The 6,758-nt window shown below is 52.1% G+C and overlaps 1 long non-coding RNA gene across 1 annotated transcript; it reads left to right on the top strand.

Moving 5' to 3' along the window:
* Positions 1–3,840: 3,840 nt before the first annotated feature.
* LOC146767113 (uncharacterized) lies at positions 3,841–5,668 on the top strand. Its single transcript, XR_014955908.1, has 2 exons — positions 3,841–5,121; positions 5,276–5,668. It is a non-coding gene; the product is annotated as an uncharacterized LOC146767113 (long non-coding RNA).
* The last annotated feature ends 1,090 nt before the right edge of the window (positions 5,669–6,758 follow it).

Raw genomic sequence — 6,758 nt, 5'->3', positions numbered from 1 at the left:
TGCTTGTGGGGGTGCTGCTGGCAGGGGCAGGGCCCTGGTGTGGCTGAGCGTTGCCATCTCAGCCTGTGAGCTCCTGGGAGCTCATGGCCAGGGCCAGGACTGACCCAGGTTGGCACTGCACTTGAGGACAGACACAGAGAATGGAAAGTGCCAACAGAGTGGTTCCGAGCAGCTCTGTGGGAAGGAGGAGGGAGGGAGGATGAATCCCCTGCCCAAGGCTGCCAAGGGAAGGCTTTGGGAGGGAAAGGAAGCCTTGACCTGACACTTTGACCTGACTGTTGCCCACGCTGAGCAGGATTTCATCGTGCAGAACTGACAGGGCCAGATCCAGGGATGGGGAGGACATCGAGGCAGGCTTCAGGTGAGCAAATTCTGCAGTGCTGACAAAGAGAGAGACTACAGCCAGGTGAGGGAGGCAGGTGGAAAAGGCTTTGTGCCGTCCCTGCTCAGAGGGGATCCTCAGCACAGCCCTGAAGATCTGCACATAGGAGAAAACAATGAACACAAAACAACAAAATGATAAACTGCTAGTAACCACAAGAAGCCCAAGTTCCCTGAGGTGGGAATTGGAGCAGGAGAGCTTGAGGATCTGTGGGATATCACAGAAGAATTGGCCCAGGGCATTGCCATGGCACAGGGGCAGGGAAAATGTATTGGCTGTGTGCAGCAGAGCAGTGAGAAAGGCACTGGCCCAGGCAGCTGCTGCCATGTGGGCACAAGCTCTGCTGCCCAGGAGTGTCCCGTAGTGCAGGGGTTTGCAGATGGACACGTAGCGGTCGTAGCACATGATGGTCAGCAGGAAATGTTCTGTTGCAGCACAGAAAAGAAAAAAAAAAACTGAGCAGCACATCCCGTGTAGGAGATGTTCCTGGTGTCCCAGAGGGAATTGTGCATGGCTTTGGGGACAGTGGTGCAGATGGAGCCCAGGTCGCTGAGGGCCAGGTTGAGCAGGAAGAAGAACATGGGCGTGTGCAGGTGGTGGCCGCAGGCTACGGCGCTGATGATGAGGCCGTTGCCCAGGAGGGCAGCCAGGGAGATGCCCAGGAAGAGGCAGAAGTGCAGGAGCTGCAGCTGCCGCGTGTCTGCCAGTGCCAGCAGGAGGAAGTGGCTGATGGAGCTGCTGTTGGACATTTGCTGTGGCTGCACATGGGCACCTGTTCATGGAGAAAGGACAGGGACAAGTCAGGAGAGGCTGCTTGGAGCCAATCCTGGGCCATTCCCTGCAGCCTGTTCTGCTGGAACTCAGCCAACCTTGTTCCTGCTCTGGGAAAACCTTCACCCAGGTCCCTGCCTGAGCTCCGGTTGTGCTGGCTGAATGTGCCAGAAGCAGCCAGGGCTGTGCATGGGGGCTCTCGAGGAGCCATCCTTGTCCTGCTGCCCTGTGTTTGTGGCCATGTGGCAGAGGGACAAGGCTGGATATTCAGGATTTATTAGGGGAGTAATTCCTATTGCAGAGAGGCTTGATACCATCTGCACTCATACTTCTAAGGGAAACAAAACAGATGTCAGGAGTTGGTTTAAGGAATTGTTTTCCTACCCACACATCATTGCTGGCCTTCTGAGGTCAGAACTCCCCAGCATTCCTGCTGCACTCAGAATTTGCCACTGAGAGATGTGAGAGGTAAAGGATTCCCTGTGGCTGAAGGAAGGTGAGGGGCTGGATGGGCTTGTTCCCCCAGCACTGCTCTGCTCAGCCCCCTTTGCTTCCCTGAGCATCTCCCTGGGCCTGGACATCCCCTCCTGAGAGGTGCCTTGTCCCTGCCAGCGCTCACAGAGCCCATCCCACCCTGTGTGCCCTCGGCCCGGCCCTACAGAAACCTGCCTGTGTGCAGGGCCCTGGCTGGGGCAGGCTCTGTGTGCAGCTGGGCAAGGGCAGCTCAGGAGAGCCCTGCTGGGCCCTGCAGAGGTGATGCTGCTGCTGCCCAGGGCTGAGGAGTGGCTGAAGGCCCTTTGGGAGGCTCCCAGCAGAGACACTGACCAGCCAAAGTCACCGTTCTGGAGTCTCTGTAAATGTTCAAACATGACTTTGATGATCCTGTGTGTCCGTTTCAATTTAGAATATTCTGTGATTCTGGGACTACAATTCCTGTTCTGCTTCTCTCATCCCCCTGTTATCTACAATTAAAAGAGAAAAAAAGCACTTGCAAGAGTGTTACAACATTAAAGAAAAAAACAGACTTTTATTGGAAGGTTCCAGGTGTCCCAGTGGGGATGGGGCACACCCAGCCACTGATTTCAACAATTATTAAGGTTAATCAATTAGGATATTTAACAGGAACATCCAATAGGAGATTCAGTTGCCCAAGTTACACACCCCTGGATCAACCCATTGGAGTAGGTCAAAGGGCTTCTTTGCCTCACTTTTTGTTATGACTGCTCATATTCTGGTCAAAAATCAAATGCTGTTCTTGTAGATCCACTCCCTCCTAATTAGACTATACAGTATTTCAGGAATGTATTTAGACAGTCAGCTTATTGGTGTAAAATCTGAGAGATAGGAAGAAAACATAGTAGACACAGCTAAGGATTCCAATTATATAAGTACATAATAGTAGTTTAGAAGAGCCACTTAACAGTTTAATAGAGTTATGTAAGGATTATAGTTTTATAACTAAATCATAGTAATTTGCAGAGCTATGAATATATGAAAAATATAGAAAAAGCAGAACAGTTTTTGTCATCACCCCAACCTTCCCATCCTTCTCCAACAACGAAATTGAAAACACCATCTGGAAAGCTCCTGATCTTTACAGCAATCCCAGGCTTACCTTTGGGAAGTGTCCTCCGGAGCTGTGCCCAGGCTGGTCTGGAGCTGGGAGCAGCCCTGCCCCAGCCAGCCCCTCTCAGCAGCAGCACCTGCCCTGCTCAGGGTGGCTCCTTCCCCCCACAGCTCCTGGCCAGCGCTGGGAGCAGCTCCAGGGCCGGCTGAGAGCTGTCCCTGGCAGGCAGCAGAGTCCCTGGCCCAGCACAGCGCCCTGGGCTGCAGGACCCTGCTCTGCAGGACAGCCCTGGGCACCCCTGGCTGCTCTGCACAGGAGATGAGCAGAGAATGCACTCACAGGCTCTGTGGGCATTGGCATGTTCCAGCTTTAGGAGATCTCTCCAGGAGCTGCAGCTGCATTGTCCTGCAGCCAGAGGTTCCTGTGCCAAGGGCTGGCAGTGATTCTGCCCCAGGCACTTCTCAGCCCCTTCCCAGCCCTGACTGATTGAAGCTCTCTGTGCCTCTGTGCTGTGCCCGGGCTGGCTGCAGGCAGTGCCCCAGCCCTGCTGGGCTGGCAGAAGAGCTGCTCAGCAAGAGAAATGTGCTTTTGAAGCTCTGCTTGGTTACCAGGATCACCCTCTGTGCCAGGAGCCCGGCCCAGCTCAGCAGCACAGACACAGCACAAGGACTTTAATGACCCTCTGGGGCTTTGTGCTCAGCCCTGAACATCAGGCCCTGAGAGGGAGCTGCAGAAACCTCTGCAGAACTCCAAGTCGCAATCCAGCTCCAAAGTTTCTGGGACTTTTAATGGGTCCCACCGAGAGACATGACTGAGAAAGTGTCCCCAGGTCCCAGGCAGAGCAAAGAACTGGAGGCACTGATGCCAGGTGGGGACAAAGAGAAGCCAAGTCTTGGTGCCCTGGGGCATAGCAGGGTCTGTGCCACCAAGGGCTGTGAGGAGACACCTTGTCCTGAGGCCCTGGGGCCTCCTGGCACAGCCCCAGCCAGGCTGGGCACTGTCAGCCCCTGGTCCTGTCCTCAGCATCCCCCCCATGCCCACATCCCAGTGGCCTCAAGGATCTGCTGGAAGGAGTCCCTGGGGAGCCTTGGTCAGGAATGGCCCTGGGGGCTCCTTCATGCTCCCAGGGACTGCAGGTTTTGCAAAGGACTTTGGGTTTGGCTTTTGCCTTGGAGTCTCTGAGAGGTTTATGCAATCATGGCCCCAATTATCTGCTTTAAGGAGTCCCATGAGAGCTTTGTACTGACACTCAGTGGGGCTCATTAATGCTTTGAGATCCTCAAGGTTCTTAGGGTACTTTGGATTGTCCTTTCAAAACGGAGAGGTTTTTGTGCCATTTTCAGTTTCTGAGAGGTTTTTGTGCCATCCTGGTCTCCAGTTCTCTTTTCCAAGGAATCCACGAAGACTCTGTGTTGGGGATGGACCTCAGTGGGTCCCATTAATGCCTTGAGACACCTTGGGTGTTTCCTCTTGACTTTTACTCCTGTAAAGGTTTGTGCAATCTCCTCTCAGGCTGTGAGATTCCAGGGCTCAGCTCCAAATGCATCATGGGGCTCATTCGGATCAAACAAGTCCTGACAAACCATGGCTCTGCCTTGATTTCTCTCTTGTCTGGGGCAGTGGATCAGGAAGTGTCGTGGTTTGACACGGAAAGAGAATTTTTTTCCGGAAGGAAGAGGTCAATTTAGATATTGACCAATTGAAAGTAGACACACCTCTGAGAACACAGAGGGGTTGAAAGCAGAATTCCCAGGGGAACTCACTCTCTTTGGTTCCGGTCAGCGTTCAGTGCAAACCTCCCCTGCCCAGCCACAAGCTGGGTGGGGGAGGGGAAGCCCCCATGGCCTGAAAGGTAGGCCCCAAGGGTGGTGGAAGGACTGGAACCGGGCTGGCCCCTGCAGATGGAAGGGTGGAAGAAATCTGGGATGTCTCCATTTCCCGCCCCCCCCCCCCCCACCCCGGTTTCTCTCCTGAGGGGGAGAGAGAAAGAGACGGCGGCGATCCTGTCCTGTCAGCAATTCCACCGCGAGGAAGGAGGAGCGGGGGGAGCTGCTGCAAGGTGCCCAGTTGTGTGGGAGTTGCTGGATGTCCGGGCATCGAGCCATCCCTGGGAGTTCAGACTTTTAACCCTTTCTTGAGAAAATGAAAGCTTTGTGAATTTTCCTTTCCCCTCCTCGGTTTGAAAGAGAGGAAGAGGGACACCTTGGACCCTGGGATGTTGGAAGGAGGAATTCTAGAGGGGAGGGGGACAAGGAGTGGCTTTTGGCTGGACTTTTCCGTGTTAGCCACAACCTGAACCAATCTTCTCCTTCAAGAGGGACTGTGTTTTGGGAGGATGCCAGTGAGTCAAGAGACCTGCTTCGGCTGGGAAAAAGACAAAATTGGAGTGAACAGAGAAAAGGTTAGGGGGTTTGTGGTGGCGCCCCCTTGTCCTGGAAAGGAAAGAGAAGAGAAGAAGATCTCTGTTCTTGAGCCCTCGGCCCCAGGGGAAAATGGGGGGGACTGTGGTCCCAAACAATGAAAAACTGAACTGTTGTTTTCTCCCCTCTTGGCAGGGCATCCTTGAAAGGAAAAATCCTAAAGGCAGTGACCATCCATGCATTGTGGTGAGAGCACTGTGCATGGCAAGGAGAAGGGTCACCATGGCAAACTTTTTCTCCGGGCGGTGCCATGTGTGACATGGAAACACAGGATGTGGAGCTGTGTTTCTTGGGGGGTCTGTGGCACAGGAGAGACTCTGTTCCCTTGATGGACTAAGTGTCGATTGTTTGGAGGGTGGAAACCTGATTGGGGTCCAGATTGTGTCTCACTGTGGTTTGTTGGAGTTGGGTGGTGGGGGGAGGAATGTTTTGCAAGGTTTTAATTTGATCTTTGTGTGTTTTTTTTCTCCTTCTTTAGTTTTCTCTTTTCTTTTGTAGTAGTAGTTTAATAAAGTTTTTTTTCTGTTATTAAGCTTGGCCCTGCTTTGCTCTATTCTAAATTCCACTTCACAGCATTCAAGGGAGGGATCACATTTTCATGGGGGCACTGGCATTGTGCCAGTGTCAAACCATGACAACGGTCTATGTGCCAATTCCCGTCCCCCCCATTTCCCACACCACTCAGGATTTCTCACACCTGGGTCTACTCCTGGGTCAGGGGTCTCTTCAGCCCCTCTAGAAATCTCAGCCCTCATTCTAGAGAGACTGCAGACTGTAGAGAGAAAGCTTACCAGATTAAACACCAGGAAGATGGTCTCTTTAACAGTCAGGGGAAACTGAATATTCTCTAATAGGGAGCTGAGAGATTCAGAGGAGAAGAAGGAAAGCAACATCTGAAAAGCCTCATCCCCTGCTTCCCCTCTAACAAACTGGCTGCACAACCATGACCATGAGCCATGCATTCCTGGAACAGACTTCAGCACCTTCATAAACCCCTGAAAGCCATTACACCCAAGCCCAACCTGATGGATATTCTGGTCAGTGGCCTTCTACTGCAAAAACTACGTATTAGGGACAATACTGGAGTTATTCCTGGATAAGAAAATAAACCTAGGGACCATAGAGGGATTAAGATCTCAAAAAAACCCTAGGGACCAGAAACACATACAGGCCTCCACTCTAAAAAGACACTATGAATTCAAACAACAAAGCCAGTAACTGCTCCATACTAACACAAAGTAATTGGAAGCAAAATATGATTAGAATGAGTTTGTTTTTTTTTTTTTTCCTCTCTCCAGCCATGAAATGGGAAGCAAAATATTTGTCCTAGTTCAGAGCAAATCTGGGAGAAAAACCTCTGGAAGGAGCCCCCAGAAAAGAAACCCCCATGGCCCCTCCCCACCCACCTGATTCGGGAAGAATTTTCTCTGAGAGAAGTGGAAAAGAACCTGTTTATTTAACAAACAAAACCCTTCCCAGCACTAAAAAAATGAACAACAACAGATGACAACAAAACTCTTTCACCACTCTGCAGAGATGACAAATCCAGAAAGTCTCTCCTGGGAGTGGTCGCCCGGGTCTGGGCGCTGGGGATTGCTCTGGGCACTGGGGATGGCTG

The sequence above is a fragment of the Lonchura striata genome, chromosome 5 (genome assembly GCF_050655825.1).
Source record: "Lonchura striata isolate lonStrDom1 chromosome 5, ASM5065582v1, whole genome shotgun sequence".
Taxonomy (NCBI): Eukaryota; Metazoa; Chordata; class Aves; order Passeriformes; family Estrildidae; genus Lonchura; species Lonchura striata.
This window is presented reverse-complemented; position numbering and strand designations above follow the sequence as displayed.